Below are 21,319 nucleotides of genomic sequence, written 5' to 3'. Positions count from 1 at the left end.
ATTGGAAACAAGGATGGTATTATCCACATAAAGAGCAAGAATCACAAAACTCCTACCTTGGCGTTTTATGTATAAGTTGGGGTCTGACGAGCAAGAGATGAATCCTTTAGAGGTGAGAAAAAGATCAAATTTTGTATACTGGGCTCGCGAAGCTTGTTTGAGACCATATAGTGCCTTATGGAGTTGAGCAATAAGGTCTTCTTTACCTGGAATAACAAACCCTTCTGGTTGTTCCATATAAATTTCCTCTTCCAATCACCATTAAGAAAAGCAGTTCGCACATCCATTTGATGAGCTTCTAAATCAAATTGAACAGCAAATGCCAATAAAACTCGAACACTTGTAATTGGAACAACTGGTGAAAAAGTATCTTGATAATCAACACCAGCTACTTGGGAGTAACATTTTGCAACTAAACGCGCCTTGAACTTGTCAAAAGATCCATCTGCTTTTACTTATGTCTTATACACCCACTTACATTTAATAGTTCTACGACCAGGAGGTAATTCAGTTAGTATCCATGTACCTTAAGAGATAAGAGAATCGTACTCTGCTTCCATAGCCTCTTGCCATTGATCCTTTTGTGGTGAAGAGATAGCTTCATCATAAGTAACGGGATCTTCAGAAGTAGAAAAAACATTATCAGCAATATCGTCATCATAAACATGACACAAGCCATGTTCAAAATCAATAGGCAAATCAACAAAAATATCAATATCATCATTCGCAGCATTTGGAATGGATGGTTGTGAAGAGGAAAGTTGCTTTATAGGAAGAGTTTCATCTTCTAAAAGAAATGGAAAATCCTGAAGCAATGATTTAGTATCATCATAATCATCCATGGACCATGAGCCTCCCATAAGCTATTCGTTAAAAGTAGCATCACGATTCACAATTAATTTCTTGGAGGAAGGGTCATAGAATTTGTAGCCTTTGGAAGTGTCAGAATATCCAATAAAAATAACTTTAAGACAAGGAGCATCAAGCTTTGTTCGTGTTTCTTTGGGAACATGAATATAAGCAATACATCCAAAGGTTCAAAAATGAGATACTGAAGGAATGTCACCTGTCCATGCTGTGATGAGTATCTTACCAGAGGGTGCAGTAGTAGGAAGATGATTCTAAATAAATGATGCTGTCAAAGTAGCTTCAACCCAGAAAACACGAGACAAGATAGAATGAATCAACATACATCTTACAGCGTTGAGAATAGTGCGATTCTTTCGTTCAGCAACACCGTTCTATTGAGGCGAATATGGAATAGTGTATTCATGATGAATTCCACTGTCAGCACAGTAACTCACAAACTCTTGAGAAACATATTCGCCTCCATTGTCACTACGAAGCTTCTAAAGGCGACGACCAGTTTAAAGTTCCGCAGCCTTGTGGAATTGTTTGAAAACAGATAAGGCTTCAGATTTTTGTCTAAGTAGAAATACAGTCGTATACCTTGAGAAATCATCAATGAAAGTAATGAAGTAGCGATATTGTGATCTCGAAGAAGGTAGAGGTCCACATATATCAGTATGAACAAGATCCAATATGTCATGAGAATGAGTTGTATTTGAAAGAGGAAAGGGTTTACGATTGTGTTTCCCAAGAGCACAAAATTCACAAATTCCCATATGGGGATGGGTTTTAAGATCCATGCCATGAACAAGATCACGACGTCGAAGATCAAGGAGTTTTGAGAAATCAGCATGAACAAAACGGTGATGCCATACTTTGCAATCATGATCACCTGGAGCAGTGACAATATTTGCTACAACATCGTTGAGAGAGAGTTCAAACAAATTACTGTTTCGAGGAGCAGTGGCTATAGTCTGTCCATCTTTTATCAATTCGGCATTTGGTATGATCAAATCCAACAAACAGACCAAGATCAACAAGTCTAGCAGCTGAAAGAAGATTACGTTGAAGATCTGGCACATGTAATACTCCTCGCAAAATTCGAGTGGAAGAAGATAAGGTACCAAGATATAAGTCTCCAATACCCTTTACTTGACAAGTAGTATCATCAGCAAGATAAACAACACGTTGAACTAGCACTGGATGATAGTTATGGAGCCACTTAGACTGATATGTCATATTTTCTGTAGCACCAGAATCGATAATAAAAAGTGATCCATCACGTACATGAAGTATTCTGTCTGGAGAAACTGAACATAGGACGCAGCTTGTTTCTGGTACAATGTTGTTTCGATGTTCAGAAGCATATGCTCTATTCCGATCTGTGTTGAATCGATTCTTATAGAACATATGAGTGGGATGATCAGATCGTCCACAATATTCACAAGAAGAAGAAGAAGAGTCCCTAGATAAACATGGTTGTTTTGTGGTAATATTGTTTCTTCATCATATTGACGTGCCCAACAATCATCTTCAGTATGGCCATTTCTGTTGCAGTAAGAACATTGCTTATTAGGAAATTTGAGACGAGAGAAAATATTACCGCGATGGCCACCTTTGCGGTTTCCTCGTTGAAATGGACGCCTTCGAGCATAAAAAGCACGTTCGATCTGTTGTTACTCAGTCTCCTCTTGTGAAATCATAATTGTATCGTGACCAGCATTCCGACGTTCTTGACGTTGAGAGTATTCAATTAAAGACATGCAAGATTGGTCGAAATCAAGACCATCTTTATTAGAGAGAATAGCAACAATGTTATCATAAGAAGAGTCCTTCATCGTATCAAGGAGAAGTGTAATCAGTTGCTTTTGTGGAACAGGATCATCGGTAGCAGCAAGTTGATTAATAAAAGATTTGAAAGATTCAATATGTTCCGTCATGGCAGTACCAACTTCATATTGTAACTTGTTAAGCAACCCTCTCAAATAAAGTATTTCTGTAACAGATTTTTTTGAAATTTTGCAATAAGATACTTCCATACGTCGTGGGAAGTAGGCAGTTCATACATATCAAGCAAAATGGAATCAGTAAGAGCAGAAAGAATATACCGACGAGATGCTTTATCACGTCGTTGCCAATCCGTATAGGCAACATTCCAATCTTCAAATATAGGTCCTTCAGTGATAAGCATATTATCATTATCCGTATCAACAGGCTCAGGCGAACAAACACGATTTCCAAGAACAACATCGGAGAGTTCATCGCCTTCAAGAATTAACAACATCTTTGCTTTCCAGCTTGTAAATCCTTGACCTTGGAAAGGAGGAACACAATGCTGGCTAGAAGGAAAGCCGTTGAAAAGAATATTCATAGCCATATCTTGTTACGAGAAGACGTTGAGGCGGTCCGGGGCGGGCAACAAGAAGAGCGGTCTCTAAACACCCTTTGAGGCTCCCGTGCTGCTCAATTGGGGTTGGGGCAAGCACAATCAAAGACAACAACAACCCACAGCCAGAAACCAAACAAGAAAAGGGGCACCACCTAGTTGTAGATGCGAATTAAGACGCACGTGATATCTCCTTGTACTCAAACACACAATGAGAGGGGAATGCAAGATAGCCACACACACCAAACACAAACATTCACCATGCCAGAGAGAGGTAAAGCGCACAAATCAACTTGAGCAACTCAGTCTTATCCTTAAGACTAGATGCACACAAAGCTTGATGAGAAATAGAGGGACAAAACAAAACTTGACCTTGTTGCCAATACACAAATTGTCTTAGGGTCACGGGAGCCCTCTCACCGAGCACCCTCTTACAATTGACCTTTTAGGCAAACAATTCAACAAGCCCTCAAACCACCAAGCATGAAATGGCACAACAAACTTCAAGGACAATATACCTCCAACTACCTGATGAGCCAACTTATGAAGTCAATTTGGAGAGAAGAGTCGTAGTTGCAGCATACAATTACACCCAAAACTATAAATCTTATTTATGCACAAGAGTAGGCTACAAGTGTGGTGAAGAGTATAGTATCACTCCACTCCTCTGGATGGCATAACTAACTTCAAGATTCTCCATGCATCTATGTGTAGTGATGGAATAGAGCACTCACAATGCACACTCTACACAACTAGGCTTGAAGAGTGGTGTGTTATGTGTTGAGAATGGTGTGGTGTAGTGTGATCATGTGATGATTTACAAGGGAGAGAAGGGCTCTATTTATAGGTTTTAGAAGCCCTGATTAGGATTAGGCCTAATCAAGTTTATTTGAAGGAATAAAATTTTATTCATTTTGTATTTATTTTTAAATGAGTGTGGGTCTCTCTTGTCCTTTGAGTCACATGGATGTGGGCTCAAGGGAAGAGAATTATTGAGGATGATAGGAGAGAGGATTGAGTGAATAATTTGGGAGTGCCTACTCTAGTAGAGGGTGCATTTTACAATAAGGTTAGTGGTTAGTAGTTAGTAATTATCACTAAAACATATTTACAAAATCATTCACCAAATGGTGAGATATATGATGAGAAAAGTTAGAGAAGGGATAAGCTTGTAAAGCAAGGTTGAAGCTTGGAGAAGTTGAAATTCACCTCTTTACAACACCGGTAGAAGAAGCGGTCAGCATGGCGAAGTAACGCATGTCGATGAAGCTATGTTATCTTCAAACCTTGGAAAATTCATGATAAAGGCCTTCATTTGCAGAGGTTATCCTTGGATTTTTGTTGATTTTTTGAAGTTCTTTACAAAGCTGAAGAGAATATGGTAATATGGACATATATGTAGAGAGAAAGGGGGACACATAGGGTGTAGAAATGGAGGTTTGAGAGATGTGGCAATGGTGAAGAGGGTGAATTAGAACATGGGAGTTTTAGGTTTGGGAGTGGGAAGGAGAGGGAGGAGTGTGTGTGAAAGAGGAAAATGATAAAGTGGAAGAGGGAGTGTGGCTGCATAGCATGGGCAAACTGGGATCCACCAATAAAATCATAGCTCACAGCTAGTAGCTCAAAACAATATGAAAAAATTTGAGGTAAAAGTTCAGCTGATGAGCTACAACTTTTGTTTGTATCACCTTTTCAAATTCGGGGAGCATGTGATCTTTAAAAACTCAGCAAAACCGGTTGTTTTTTCCACTGCACAAGGTCCTTGTGAGGTCCTTCTTTGGATGATTCTTTTGAATACCTCCAAGAGTGAGCTCCCCATGGTGTATGCATGCATGCCACATACCCTTGACCTTATTTGGTAGGTCTATCATTGAAGATATTGTTGAGATCATGATATAAGTGAATAGTACAACTAAGAAAATCAAATATTGAGGGGTCTAAAAGAATATGTATATGTCAAGTATAAATAATATAGGTGCAAAAAATATAAAGGGGTCAAAATAAATCTCTCTCAGTATAAGTCTACCATAAAAAGATGAATATTTTTGGTGGTCTAATTTATGAGAGTAATACAGAATAGATGTAGGAAGGAAAAATTCACAATAGTGAAAAAATATACACATAAATAGAACTAGTTTTTTTGGATTTTTGTTGGGATGGAGTTACACCAAAAATAAGAGAAGCTTGCATGAAATTATTTTTATATGGAATAAAGAGTATGAAAAATGGTAAGAAAAAATATGGTAATGGTGAGTCAATGTACATAGCATAAATAACCAAAATAATTATGAAAAATCCTTTTATTTAGGCCCTATATAAAATGAAATATTTACACACAAATGGGCCATAATATACTTATATTTTTTATTTATTTTTGGCTCAACTAGCCCAATGACTAGCTAATTGAGGGTTTTTAAGAAGATATGAGAAAAGTTCCCTAACTCACACACGCCTATGTACAGTGAAATGGTAGGGATAACCAAAATGTTTGAGTGATTTGGTAGGGTGAGGTAGCTTACTATGGCAATTATGGAAAGCCGAAAAATGGCTATCATTAGCCCCCCCCCTTAGATAATGGTACATTCATGTACCCTTTATCCGATCATAGAACATGTAGATTGTGTAACGTCTGTCTTTGTCTGCTCTCATCTTTGAAGAACCTTTGTTGTATGATCAAAAAACCTTGTGTGATATGAAAGGTTCTCAGAGCCAATAGGAGGATGTAATGAAGTGATGGAGTAAACCTCCTTCATTGAGAAAGTTTCCATAAGCACCCCCCAGGATCAAAGATCTTGAAATATCTTTCCCAAAGAGAGATGTATGGTATGGAATCACTTACTGATTTCGGTTGAAGAAACTTGTAGATTTTATTGTTTTCCATCATTGCATCTATCACTATGAATGTGATATAAAAGATTGGTTGCTCTTCCTCCTATATAAAGTTGATGTATCTACTACGATCTTCAAGAGCTTGTATGAGCAAATTCCTGAACTGTAGCTCATAAAATTCATTCAACCTGGGTAGGCTCATCAAGTCAAAAATTCTATGACCTTCATGATTTTTAAAAGCTTGATCCATGCTTCCAACCGCTATTGGAAGATATTGCAAATAGTTTCCCACATAAGTAGATAATAGACGAAGGTTTCTATTGCTTCCAACACATTGGAAGAGAATAGATTTTGGTACTGATTGATGAAATATCCACATGTAGTAATCAAAATGTTTTTCATCTATGATGAAGACCAGAAGAATCACAATGTGTGACCTCCATACACCAAAGAACCAAATGTAGAAGGTTTGGAAACATCTGTTCATCACCAAGTATTCATGTCCTCTTCCACTTAAGAAGGTTTGGTGCCCCCGATGAAAGGTATATGTGAAGAGAGGAGAAGTGACTTTGAAGAGGTGAAACCCAATGTGAAGATGATTGGGGCTTCAAAAGTTTGGATTTTCTTGCTAAGAGACTGTCCCATGAATGAAGAGCCACCCACTAAAACACCATTGGAGAGAATGATACCCTTCTGACAGTTTCTTTTTATGATTTTATTTTTTACTACTCTCCCATGTTCTTCATCCCCTTCTAAGCCCCCCTTTGCCAAGGTTGTAACTCCTCACATTGTACCACCTCAAAGATTGATGTATTACTGTTTGATTTTGTGAAAACTTTGGCTCCTTGCATGATAGGTTCCTCCATGCTTAACATACATGGGTCATACCAATGCTTTTCAACATCCTCAAACACTTCTTGAAGATTATCCTCACATGGATTCAACTCACACTCTTCTACTTTGTTTTGGAGTTGGCATTCCATGTACACAATCATCTCTTTATGATCAATGTGGTCTATGATCTCCCCACCTATGATTTCATCTTCTTCTTCACTCTTTTCTTTTAGACAAGATACACTCTCAGAACATTCCATAAGATCAAGGTTACCTTCAATGTCCTTATTCTCCATAGAGTCATGTTGCACAAAAGCTTCATCTGCTCGGACTAGAAATTGATCCTCTGCCAAAAGGTTGGATGTATCCATTATTGAATCATCAATGCCATTTGAGATATCTTGTGTCGATTTTTGCATGCTTGTGATAAAGGTAGAAGAAAGAGATTCCACATTTGAATCTTGGACACACACTTTAGCACTTGAATAATCAGTTCACATGTAAGTAACTTCTTCAGCATTTGTCGGAGTAGAAGGAGACAAGTATGGCAAAGGAGATGACTCCTTTCATGATGGTTGGTTCTTCCAGCATGATGGAAACCATTTTTGATGTAGAAGTACTTGTGAAACTTCCTTCGGGAAATAGTGACCACTTCTTCAAAGGTAGAGGGTCCACTACAAGTAACCTTAGTCTTTAGGAAAGGAGAAAAACCCGAAATAAATTGATCCATTTTTACATAATCTGGAGATTTAGAACTCCTTTCATGATGGAAACCATTTTTGATGTAGAAGTACTTGTGAAACTTCTTTCGGGAAATAGTGACCGCTTCTTCAAAGGTAGAGGGTCCACTACAAGTAACCTTAGTCTTTAGGAAAGGAGAAAAACCCGAAATAAATTGATCCATTTTTACATAATCTGGAGATTTAGAACTAAATCCACATCTTCCCCATTCACGAGAAAAAATATCCTCATAAGCATAATAGTCTTCACCATGTTGTTGAAGTCTCCCTAATGAAGCCCATGCTGTCTCTGTTGTTGGAAATTTAGAGAATTTGGTCTTCAAAGCTTTGGAAATTTGGGTATATCCATCTTCAATCTGAGAAGACATACTCCAAAATCATTGCTCAGTGTTGCCTCTAAGGCATAGAAATAGAAAATCCCCTTTTTCAATGTCATCCCTTTTACCAAGGATACGACAAACCATTCTAAAATCAGCAAGAAAATCATCAACATCTTCTTCTAGATTTCCGAAGAAGATTGGGATATCATCAAAGGTATAGCGTGTCATAGTTTCTCAAAGCTAGAACCACACAAAGATTAGTTCCAAACAATCATTTTCTCTCATGACATCAACTAGCTACACAAAGTTTTGAAAGGTCTTTCAACATGAATTCTAGATTCTTATGTGAAAATGTTTTTTTACTTTCTTATGTTATGCTAATCCAAACCATATTCTAGATCAATTTTTGTTGCCTTGAAATTAAACTCGGTCATACAAGTTTTCATGATTCATATAATCTACTTGATTATGTTGAAATTCAAGCATTCATGCAATACTACAACAATAAGCACAAAGTCATTCCTCAGTGGGGGTACCAATTTGAGGCGGTCTGGGGCGAGCAACAAGAAGAGCGGCCTCTAAACACCCTTCGAGGCTCCCGTGCTGCTCAATTGGGGCTAGGGCAAGCACAATCAGAGAAAACAACAACCCACAGCCAAAAACCAAACAAGAAAAGGGGCACCACCTAGTTGTAGATGCGAACTAGGACGCATGTGATATCTCCTTGTACTCAAACGCACAATGAGAGGGGAATGCAAGATAGCCACACACACCAAACACAAACATTCACCATGCCAGAGAGAGGTAAAGCGCACAAATCAACTTGAGCAACTCAGTCTTAGCCTTAAAGACTAGATGCACACAAAGCTTGATGAGAAATAGAGGGACAACACAAAACTTGACCTTTTCAAAGCTTTCCACAAAACTTTGGGCTTACTCCCGTTTGTGGAGTGATCATGTCCTCAGGGCATGGAACTTCCCTTTACTCATGTGACAACTCTCATTCACCACATCACTCCAGGGCGGGATTTGTTACCATATAAATGTGATAGTGATGTGTGTGAACACACTTAGGACCACTGAGGCATTTTTTTCACTCACTAGGAGGTTTTTTCTCCCCGTGCATTGTATATATGCCCCTCATTCTAGGTCTATCTATCTTTCCATTGCACACTAATTTTACACTCTCTATTGTGTGCCGTGAGCTTCCTTCCTCTTCTTCAAGCTGTCTGTGTTTTCTTGCAGCCCTAATTTCAACAGTTCTACTTATCTTTCATGGTAACTGTTAAGAGAGAGAGAGAGAGAGAGAGAGAGAGAGAGAGAGAGAGAGAGAGAGAGAGAGAGAGAGAGAGAGAGAGAGAGAGAGAGAGAGAGAGATGTGGACAATAATGAAAAACTGAGAGAGAGGGGGAGAAAGTCCTAACACCATTGGTTATAAAACTTAAACTTTTAACAAAACTAATCTAAAACACATAAAGGTATACCATAATCTTTATACTTCTCCTTTATCTTTCAAGGAAAATGGAGAGATAGATAGATAGGTTGAATTGTCATCCACGGAGTTTTGGGACCAAAGACAAAAGCATTACAATGGAGAGATAGATAGATAGATTGAATTGTCATCCACGGAGGTTTTGGACCAAAGACAAAAGCATTACAATGTGACCTTCTAAGTAGATGCATTAGATACATATCAATTCAGGACTGAGGGTCCGACCATCAACAAGGTGGAAAAAAAAAACAAAACCTAGGTGGGGTTTCATAAAGGGAAAGCCCATTTGGAACTTGAAAACTCTTGCATGATGGCCTTACCACCTCGGTATATTGCCTATTTACCTTGTTTTCATGCTTCGTGTACCTTTTTGAGCCCTTTTTTTTCCATCTTGACTTGATTCGTGGTAAACTCTTCCGAAATCCAAACCTTTGTTCCCTTGAGTAGGTGGGTTTGGTGCAATTGCCGCACCTTCTCCTCTTTGTCCTTGAAATTCAGAAGGTAATGCTCTGGTGGAACTTGCGTATATGTTTCATTGATCCAAGAAATGTCTTTCAGATTGATGTTGATTGTTCGTAGAATATTGTTGAGCTTGATAATTGCTTCCTTGGTGGTGCACCATGGTGAAGGGAGTCCACCAATCTAGACCATGAGGGAGTTCTATTCTTGAAGTTTCTGTTCTCAAAGCTCCATTGTCACACAGCTCTAGACTTTACCAATGGTTGTAGTGAGCTTGGGTGACTTTGGCTTCAACTCCTTTGACTTTGTCTGCGGAGAGATTGACCATAGAGTTGAAGCTTGACCTCGAGCTTGTTGAGGTGCACTTTGAGGTTGCGATTCTCTTCCATAAGTTGATCAACATTTCTTTGAATCTATTCAATCCGGTTTTGTTTGCTCGATACTGCTACAACGGCCGCAAAACAAGGCCAGCTCCTTGTAGTGACCTTTTGGGTATTCATGATGGGATTTAGCTTCAGTATGACCTAGCTATAAACCTAGACTAATTAACCTTTCAAAAGAATTTTAAAAAGATTTCTTATGATGGGCTGCTCTTGTTCGAGTGGGTTTGCATACCTTTGTCTCGAATTTATAGAGCGAGGGTTTGCAACTACTTTTGTGTGAGGTGGTTTGCTGAGACAGCTTGAGCTTGGGGCCGATTGGTTTGTTGAAGGAGTTGGAGCGAGGGGCATGGTTATGCAGAGGCTAGGGTTGGATTGAGTTCATATATGGCAGGGCACAACACGGCATAGGCTAATGATTTTTGTGTTGACTTGAGTTTGTGTAGGGCATCATAGAGGCAAACTCCAACCATAGTGTAGGCCCACACCCATAGGGAGGTTTGAAGAAGAGACAAAGCTAGGGTTGTGTGTGTGTGTGTGTGTGTGTGTGTGTGTGTGAGAGAGAGAGAGAGAGAGAGAGAGAGAGAGGGAGAGGGAGAGGGACGATAATGTTGAAGAGAGAGGTAGAGAGCATTTTAACTGTTATGATTGAAATTTTTATCAACTTGATGCATAGAAGACAATGAGAATACATGCTGGTTTCTTTTGTAGTTACGTGCTATTACTTGATCTTCATAATCCATCTTTCATTTGAGAGAGAGAGAGAGAGAGAGAGAGAGAGAGAGAGAGAGAGAGAGAGAGAGAGAGAGAGAGAGAGAGGGGAAGATACACCATAATCCTAGTTTACATACATGTGCTATGTGTTCTATATATATACCATATGGGTCCTATGAGTTCTATATAGCTAGTTGTCTGCGTAACACACACACACACACACACACACACACACAGAGGGTGCGCAGAAATACCATAATCCTAGTTAATATATGGGTGCTATGAATTCTATATATGTGTGCTATGAGTTCTATCTTACCATATACATCTACATAGTTGTCCATCTATCACACATAGACACCCACACATGCAGACAAATGATTTGCCTTTCCTTCTATTCTTCCTATTTCTTAAAGTGCATGTGCAATCATGTGTAGAGGAAGATACACCATAATGTGGCTTTGGTGTTTGGCATGTGTATATGTAAGAATGCACATACATTTCAATTGTCTTTTTTAAATTGAAAAACTCTAAAAAAGTACATAAAGCAAAGTTCCCATTTTCTCGTTGCATAGAAATGCTTAAGTGCATATATCATAATTGATTTTCACTTCATTCACATGTATTGTAACCAACACGAGTGATTGGCTTGTGCAAATTGTGTTAGCTATTGCATGTAGTTTATTTGAAGTGGCTTGAATCTCTAAAACTCCAAAACTTTGTAGCTTTGCTAAAGAACTTGAGTCTCAAAAACTTGTAGCTTTGTTAATATGACCAATTTATTTAAAGCAACTCAAACCTCTAAAACCCCAGAACCTTGTAGCTTTATTAAGGCACCCAATTTGTTCACAGTGCTCCTTAAAGTGGGTACAATTTCATCCAGGTCACGATGTTGGTCATAGTGTTGGCCCCCAAGAATTCCCAAGACCTCTATGCAAAAATTCCCAAGAAACTCCAAGACTTGTCATTTACCTGACTCAATCTGAGGAGCTATGGTTGCCTGTAATAAGTGCACTTGATTTTCCAAGATCTTTGACTGGGTATCTTTCATTTCATCATGCAGCTTCCATGCAATTTCCCCCTCAACCTAAACCTTAAAGCTAAGTGTTTAAATTATCTCCACAATGCTTGACTGAGTTGTCTCTACCCGCTCACTAATAGTCTTGATTTCTCCAAGAGATTTGAGAACTTGTCACTTGGTTAGCCTAGTCTTTGCACCACGCACATTAGGAAGAGGAAGAGGTGTAACAATGGCTTCATCATCATTGGTTAACACTAGAATGGTAACCTAACAGGACATAAAAGTGTCCTTTCAGGGTTTTGGGAAAAAATTCCAAAACCATAGTAGATCCACTCATTTTGAAAAATCCTTTCATGAGCTTATAGTTCAATAACTACTACATATGGAAAAAATGAGAAACTTGTAAGTTTTCTCATCCCTTGGCCACTACATGCCTCCAAAGTTGATGTACCAGTGCATTTTTCCCAAAACAGCAATTTCTTACGGTTGATTGCATATAAATAAGAGTGGAGATTTTTGTAGGACATGACATAAAATGCCCCGTTAACTTCAATGGGTTGGTGACCAAAACATATGGTTACTTTTACCTCACTAATTGTTTTTTGGGCAAAAAAAATAGGTACAAAAAAGTTGCATTTTTGCCATTCTGCGGACCTATCATCAAAGTTTCTATAGTCACGCTCAATACAGATACTATATACATGTTTTCTTAGTTCCCTTTGGGCCTCTGGATTCAAAAGGATCCATGGAGCATGTCAAAAGGATAATGGATCTCTTACAATTGGAACCTTGGGGGCAATGATAAAGTGCTAAATACAGCAAACATGAAAAAACTGGGTTTAGCATTATGACCTCTAGAAACCCATAGAAACTACTCAATATCTAGCCAAGTTTGTATTCTATGATTAGATATGGTCACTACCTACAAAATACACACAATTGGCCTAAGAAACTAGCAATATTGAGAAAGTTATACTTGCTACTCTAAAATGTATCGTATTCTTCAGCAATCAAAAAACTCAACCATCATCATATACTATGCTATATAGCATATTAGGTCCCCCAAAACTCAAGGAAGATTAGCTTTATGCTATACATTACACTAACACAATCAAAATTGAATTTGGATATCAAGAAAGCCACCAAAAAAATGATAAAAGTGCTAATTTTGGCCAAAAAACAGGATTATGCAATTCTTGTAAATTGGTAGTAACTTTCAATTTTAACACTTAGCTCTCGTTAAAAGCATCAAAACATGTTGAGAACTATGAAGGCCTAACCTCTAGCCATCTAAACCTCACAAACATGAAGTTTAGAGTGGTATAGTTGCCAAAAATTGAAAAAAACAAAAAATAGGACCCGTTTTTTAACACAGTTTAGGTTCAAAAATGTTGTGCAAGAGTAAGGTTAATGGTGAGATCGATACTCAAAAAAAAATGCTAAGTTTTTTTCAGTTCATAATGCAAATTTGTGGATATATAGCACCTAGAAATTCATTTTCATACTCTTCAAATAATTCAAGCAAAATGGTCACTTAACAAGACACAAAAGTGTCTAGGGACATAAAAGTGTCCTGTTACCATTCTAGTGTTAAGGTACATAGTTCTATATGAGAGGAGCTTGCACCATTGGTTGCAGATGCAAGAGTTACAAATGTAGTACAAGCTAGGTCCATTTTACTAGATATAGATATACATTGAAGAACGAGAAAAAGAAATACATATATTTATTGAGAAACCAATATCTCTATTGTTTCTATGCTCAAAGTTGAACCACTTGTTGGTTCATGCTTATGTTTATAATCATTATTCACTCTCTTCTTCTTACCACAATGAGAAGAACTCCAATTTTAAGGGTATTTCAAGTACTTCCTAGGTACCATCACCTCTATATGTGACACCAAGAGGTCATCGACTCATCATATCAAACATGTTATCAAGGAGTAGTACATGATACATGTGTCACAAACTCTTTTCAACGGAAAGTTTTGCAACAAAGGGCTCTCTAAAACCTATTCAAAGGGGTAGTAAGAATAGTGACAGTCTAGAGTTTTGTCAGTTTATCTCAGTGTATTCTCCTTATCTCAACTATTAGGCTTTGAAGTTTACCAACTTGTAGGAATAGGGGATGATGAAGAAGAAATTGTTAAGAGCTCACATTTTAAGACGTTAAAACAAAGGGCTCTCAACGGGGTGGTAAGGATAGTCACTAAAGTTTATGTGAACTGACTTCAAAGTATTCTCTGCATCTCAACTATTACGCTTGAAGTTTACCAACTTACAGGCATAAAAGAAAATGAGAAGATGTGTTGGTTTATTTGGTAAACACTCCATATGAGTCCCTAAATGTTCATAAATCTATGTTTTTATAGAGAGAGAGATAAAGAGAGAGAGAGAGAGAGAGAGAGAGAGAGAGAGAGAGAGAGAGTTTTCTTTTATTCTCATGATATCAACTATTGTGATTGAATTTTACCAACATGCATGCATAGGAGACAATGACAATTAGTGTGGACCTCTCTAGTAATTACTCTAAGGCGATTGCCAATCTGTTCAATTGGGAGACTCTATGATTGGCAACAAAGGGCTCTCTATTCAAAAGGGGGCTCATGTCTATTATTTCTACACACACACACACACACACACACACACACAGGATATAGAGAGAGATAATTGTGATTATATTCATTTGAAGACCTAAAGCTTTCTTGGTCTTTGTCACAGACAAAGACCAAGAAACACACACACACACAAAGAGAGAGAGAGAGAGAGAGAGAGAGAGAGAGAGAGAGAGAGAGAGAGAGAGATCACAGACACACACACACACACAAAGAGAGAGAGAGAGAGAGAGAGAGAGAGAGAGAGAGATAGATCATTATCATATCTATATCTAACACAAAAAGGTCATCAACTCATTATCTCAAATGTGTTATCAAAAAGTAGGAGATAATGAGAAGATGTGCTGGCTTGTATACTAAACACTCCATATCTCTAGAGAGAGAGAGAGAGAGAGAGAGAGAGAGAGAGAGAGAGAGAGAGAGAGAGAGAGAGAGAGATCATTATCATCTCTATATCTAACACCAAAAGGTCATCAACTCATCATCTCAAATGTGTTATCAAAAAGTAGGAGATAATGAGAAGATGTGCTGGCTTGTATACTAAACACTCCATATCACTTATTGCCCATAAGTCTATGTTTTATTAGTTAGCGAGAGAGGATATAGAGAGTTTGCTTTGAATATGCTATTGAAGTAATATATTGCTAATTTTAAGCCAACTTTAATGCCCTTGGATAGGAATTTGAATTTAAAGCTTGATGTGGGTGAGCCATTAGATAGTGCTAATATGTGCAAAAATATTGTAGGTAGCTTGATATATTGGATTATCTCATGACCGAATTTGACCCACACAGTTTGTCTTGAGAGCCAACTTATGCAACGTAAAAAGATGTCCCATACAGATGCTGAGATGCACTTTGCATCATGCGGGTACTACACTAGAGTATGCACTCTTTTTACGAGGCTAGCATGAGATTGTAGTTACATGGGTTTATTTTCATGCAAAGTTTTCACGAGCCATTTAGGCATAGATGTAGAGGATCTTCTTTAGCTCTCTTCTTGTAAAGATTTATCTACATTAACATACAAATGGGTTGATATAGGGGATCTTAGAAAACTTCATAGGCACATGCTTCTCATTTGAACTTATAATTTGGATCATTCCAATTGATAGATGAAACAACATATCATGTCCTATGAAATCACATTTGTAACTTTGACACAACATTTTCCACAAAAATAGAATCCCATCCTTGCCATGTGAAGATGTATCAATACTTCTTTGATCTATATTCTAACTTTCATACACTCATATGTTGGTTTGTCACCTAAAAGCATCTCCAATTCTAAGCCAAGGCTTTTCAGGTTTATCGTGGATAGATTCTACAGATGAGGATTGACGATGAGATCTTCTTTGGTGATGAACCACTCAGGGACTTTCTCCAACGCTTGAACACAGGTAGGATGTGGAGGCAGATGGCAGACTTGCTGATTGTGGGAGTTGAGTGATTTCTAAGTGTTGACCATACGTCTCGCTCCCACAAACAACATTTGAAATCGCTCCAAATCCAAATAAGTTGTTTCATCGTGAAGAGACTCCCAAATTTGAGCTGCTTTCTATCTTCTCAGTGTCTTGCTTAAGGCTAGCAGGAGTGATCTTGATCAAAATCTTAGTCAGGACTTGATTTCAATTGAAGAATCTTACCTTTACTTTGATTCCTTGAGGTATGTAGAAAAATGGCATGTTGTGTGGCTAACTCTTGGGAACTAGAGGTACCTTGTGTATGAGATTTTTGTTGCTGCTAACCTTGACCATACCTGGCTTTGATCCTATGAAGTCTAGTTGTCAAGCTGATCAGTGTGACTAATGGAGCCAGTGCCTTGGGTAGATTGGTTTTCACTAGTGGAAAAGTCAAGAGGAGGCTGGTCATCCTCATCATCGTCATCATCATCGTGACCATCACATGTGTCCTCCCCCCGGTCTTGGTCATCCTCTTTGTCCTCTTCATTATCATCAATGTCCTGATTCTGAATGTTTTCAACCAAGACTTCGTTGAGCAGTAGTACTATTCAAATTTATCCTTTAAGTGAGACTTCATTGGCTTCAACAAGTTTTGCAAATCTTCCATGTTCAATGTCAAGTTTCTCTCGAGATTAGAGATATCTACCAGAGACTTACAAATATATGTTTCAGATACTTCTTGCCAAGAGGGTGTGATGGTTTTCCATTAATGACTTTAGAGTGGCTTTTTTCTCATCTAGAATGCCTTGAATCTCCACTTTTTTTTCTTTCACAAATGTTTTTTCACTAGATAACCTTTGCTTTTTATGCTTGTGTGCGATTGTATCTTTTTATTAAGCACCCATAGAGCAACCATGACTCTGGCATCGTTGTTGTGCTCAATGGCTATCTTCAACATCTTAAATTTAAGTTCAGTAATCTCATTCCGAGCCTTCTCCATCTTAGTCTTAGTCTTTTAGAGTTCTATTTGAAGGGCTAAATTCTTGAGCCAAGAGTCTTCTGTTGGTTTTCCACTAGCTTTCCCATGGTGCTAACTATTGTGTTTCACCCAGACATCATGGTCTCAATGCATCCATTGGTTATAGAATTCATGTATCTTTGTGATGTTTCATAAGCAAAGAAAGGGGTGGGATAAGACATAAGTGCCTTATCTGTTTGTTGTACCACTATCCTTCCACGTAGCGACTTCTTTTGAAGGCAGAATAAATGATCTACTTGTTTTGTTGGACTGGAAGTATTGGGGAAATACTAACTGAGATTGAGACACATCCTTCCCCCTTGTGTCTCCTTGTGGTACTTGTTGTGTTTTTGTGGTTTGTTGTTCAGTGGATGGTAGAGTTTGAGCTAGATCCATTAATTTATTCGTCGAGGACCCTTGGCCTTGTTGTGCCATTCGCTTTCGGGTAGGTTTTTGACTTGCCAATAGTTGACTGAGAGGGCTATTTTCCTCTGTTTTTTCTTCATTTATTCTCAAAAGGCTTATTTTCATAGGTGTTGGGGGTGCTTGCTATCTCCAATTCAGCCTGGGTTGCTGTCCTTTTCTTGACTATGGCCAATTCAATGCTTGTAGTGTGGTTTGCTAGTCAATAGTAAGTTGATTAGTGCTAGCAGAAGTGCCTACAAATTTTTCCTAGACCTTGGTAGCATTTGGATGTGCTAGAATACATGTTTCCCAGTAGATAAACTTCCAAGCATACTATGCCTTGAACATGTGTTGGTTCTGTTTCTTAACTTTGGTGGTTTGCTAAATGAGAATTGGTGTGTAGAAATGTGGCTAGGTTGATGTTAGCTTTGGAGTCCTTCATCCTTTTGAGTAGCATGCCAAAGATATTCTCAACAACATAAGTGTAATCGTTCTTTATACTTATGGCCTCATCAATGAATTTGTATATTGGGCCATATTCCAAAGCTTCTACTCGCACTCCTTGAGATCCCTATTTTTGCTTCTTTGAGCCTTGAGCATCCTCCTTTAGATGCTTGTTGACTTCATATGTGGTGCATGACTAGAAATTTGTCTCATGAGCTGAAAAAAACTTGAAATGTTTTTGGAATATCAATTCAATTTTTAACCTTATCCTTGCACAACATTTCACAACCTAAACTGTGTGAAAAAACGGATCGTGTTTTTGGCTTTTTTCAACTTTCTGCAACTATACCTCTCTAGAATTCATGTTTGTGAGGTCTATAATGCTAGAGAACTATCTTTAGTAGTCCTCAACATGTCTTGATGCTTCTATTGAGAAATAAATGTTAAAGTTGTAAGTTATGACCAAATTACAAAAATTATCAAATCCTGTTTTTTAGCCAATTTTAGCTCTTCTATGATTTTTTTGGTGGCTTTCATGATATCCGAATGCAGTATTGATTTTCTATGTCGCATATGTAACATAAAGCTAATATTCCTTGAGTTTTGGGGCACCTAATACCCTATTTTGCATAGTAGACAACGATGGTTAATTTTTTCAATTATAGAATAAAACAAAACATTCTAGTATATCAAGTATAGCTTTTTTAATATTGTTAGTTTCTTGTGACAACTACATGCATTTTGTAGGTAGTAACCATATCTAGTCATAAGGATCAAATTTGGCTAGATATTGAATAGGTTCTATGGGATTCTACAACTCATAATGTTGAACACAGTTTTTTCATGTTTACTGTATTTAGCACTTCATCTTTGTCCCCAAGATTCCTCTTGGTAAGAGATGTATTATTCTTTTGACATGCTCCATGGCTCCTTATGAACCTAAAGGAAAATAGGGAACTAAGAAAACATGCATATATTATTTGTATTGAGCGTGGCTATATAAACTTTGATGATAGGTTTGCAGAATGGTAAAAATTCAACTTTTTTGTACCTATTTCTTTTGGCAAAACAAAAAATAGTGAGTGAGAAGCAATCATATGTTCTGATCACCAACCCATTGAAGTTAACTAGGGAATTTATCTCAAGTCCTACAAAAATCCCTAATCTTATTTTTATGCAACAAAACGTAAGAAATGATTGTTTTGATGAAAATGTACTGGTCCATCAACTTTGGAGGCTTGGTGTGACCAAAAGATGAGAAATTTTACAAGTTTCTTATTTTTTACAAGTGTAGTAGGCCTTGAACTATAACCTCATGAAAGGATTTTACAAAATGAGTGGATCTACTATGGTTTTGGAGGTTTTTTTCAAAACCCTGAAAGGACACTTTTATGTCCTGTTAGGTTACCAACCTAGTGTTAAGGTTGTCAAATTTACTAGATCTGGTGACATTTGATTTAGAACTCTACTGAAGTCCTCAACTGGTTTAGTCACTATCTAGTGTGCCTCTTGAACTGGTCTCATGTGGAATGATTTTGAATTTTTTTTGGTTCTCGTGCCACTAGATTTCCTTTTTTTTTTTTGGCATAATAAAGTTTGATCTTATCCCTATTGTAGATTCTAGGAAATAATAATCTTGATAAATATTGTAGTCTCACTGTGTCATTAGAGAATACCCAATCAACCTCATAGGGTCTAGACCAAGCTATCTTCAAGTTTGGTTTCTTTGGTCCTGGTTTTGACTGATATAGTAGTACCAGATCACTCTTCTTGAACTCCTTAACCTTGATTTTGCTATCATGCCATTGTTTTCTCCTTTGCTAGAGAACTTCCTATTCCAACATGGCTCTTTGTCTGATCTCATCTAGCTGCAACAACTCATCCAACCTTTGTTTTAGATTCTGGTTAAAATCAACTCCATGATCTACTGCCAGTCTCAAATTAGGACTGGAACATGCCATTGGCACTACTACCTTTGTCCCATACTATTTCACATTCTGGTTAAAATCCATTATATGTTCTACAGCCAGTCTTAGATTGGGAATGGAAAATTCCATTAGCAATACTACCTCTCTCCCATACACCAGTCTGGAACATGTCATACCGGTGGTAACTTTGTAGGAAGTCCTACAAGTCCATAATGTTGTCTAGAGTTTGACATCCCACTAGTGTGGTTCCTAATGAACTATCTTTGTTAGAATGGTCTTGATGATCTCGTTGTTTCTTTTTGCTTAACCATTGCACCTACGATAGTAATGTGTATATTTATGGTGCTTAACTGAAAAGATCTCATTCGATATTTTAATGGTTTTATTATAAAGTGTGTTCCCTGATATGAGCTAATCTCTATTAGACATCCATATCTATATATGATATTCTCATACACGAATATAGTTTTTGATCAAGACATGTCATCTAGTAAGGCTTTGGCTTCAACCCACTTGGTGACATAACATGTGGCCATAAGGATGTACCTACTCTTTTTGGGAGTAACCTAAAATCTAATCTCCATTTCATGAATATTCCTAATGGACGAGTTGAGGTTAAAGGTGCCATGTTAGCAGCTAATGTTGGCCTTCCTATCCTTTGGAAAACGTAACAAGTCTTACAGAATGCACTCACATCTACTATCATAGTTTTCCACCATAGCCCTGCTTGAATGATCTTCTTATATGTGATATCAATAGATAAATTTCCTCTTGTATCTCCATTTTTTAGCTTCAATATTTACTTTCATCCTTCCTTTCATTAGAAAACACCTTGAAGTACACCATCAATGCCTAATATGTACAATGCTCCCTCCATGATGGTAAACTTCAGACTTGTTATGATCAATGCCTTTTTCTTTGTTTGGGACAAGTCCTCTAGAAATCCTCCCATAAGGAGATCATAAACATATTTCCTTTCTGGATATGATATGCCATTAGCTATCTTCAAGAAAATTTCAGCATTTACTAGCTCTTAGTGGTGCTTCAGAATGACCTACTGTACTTTTAGAAAGAAAATCAGCACCACAATGTGTTTTTCTTGGTTTGTGGAATATTTTGAATTTGAATTTCATAAAAAATATCATCCATCTAGTTAGAGTTCCTTGAATAATCACTTTGTTAATTATAAAAATAAGTTCCTAAAAGGTCCACATAGAAATGAAACAACTTTCCCAGTAGATAGTGCTTGAACTTTGTAGCACTAAACACTATTCCCAGTGCTTCTCTTTCAATGGTAGAATAACCGTGTTTAGCAAGGCTAAGATTGTGTAGGCCATCTTCCCATCACACTGAGACAGTATAGCCCCCGTCACCATTCCAGATGCATCAACATGCACATGGAAAATCACACCCCAATTCGGTTGGAGAAGGACTAGCCTCCTATTGATTGCATCTTTTGAGCACTAAAGACGTTTCTCACATTT

This window comes from Adiantum capillus-veneris, chromosome 28 (genome assembly GCF_014529385.1).
Source record: "Adiantum capillus-veneris isolate H3 chromosome 28, ASM1452938v2, whole genome shotgun sequence".
In the NCBI taxonomy this organism is placed as follows: domain Eukaryota; kingdom Viridiplantae; phylum Streptophyta; class Polypodiopsida; order Polypodiales; family Pteridaceae; genus Adiantum; species Adiantum capillus-veneris.
The sequence above is the reverse complement of the archived record's forward strand: the minus strand, read 5'-3'. Positions refer to the sequence as shown.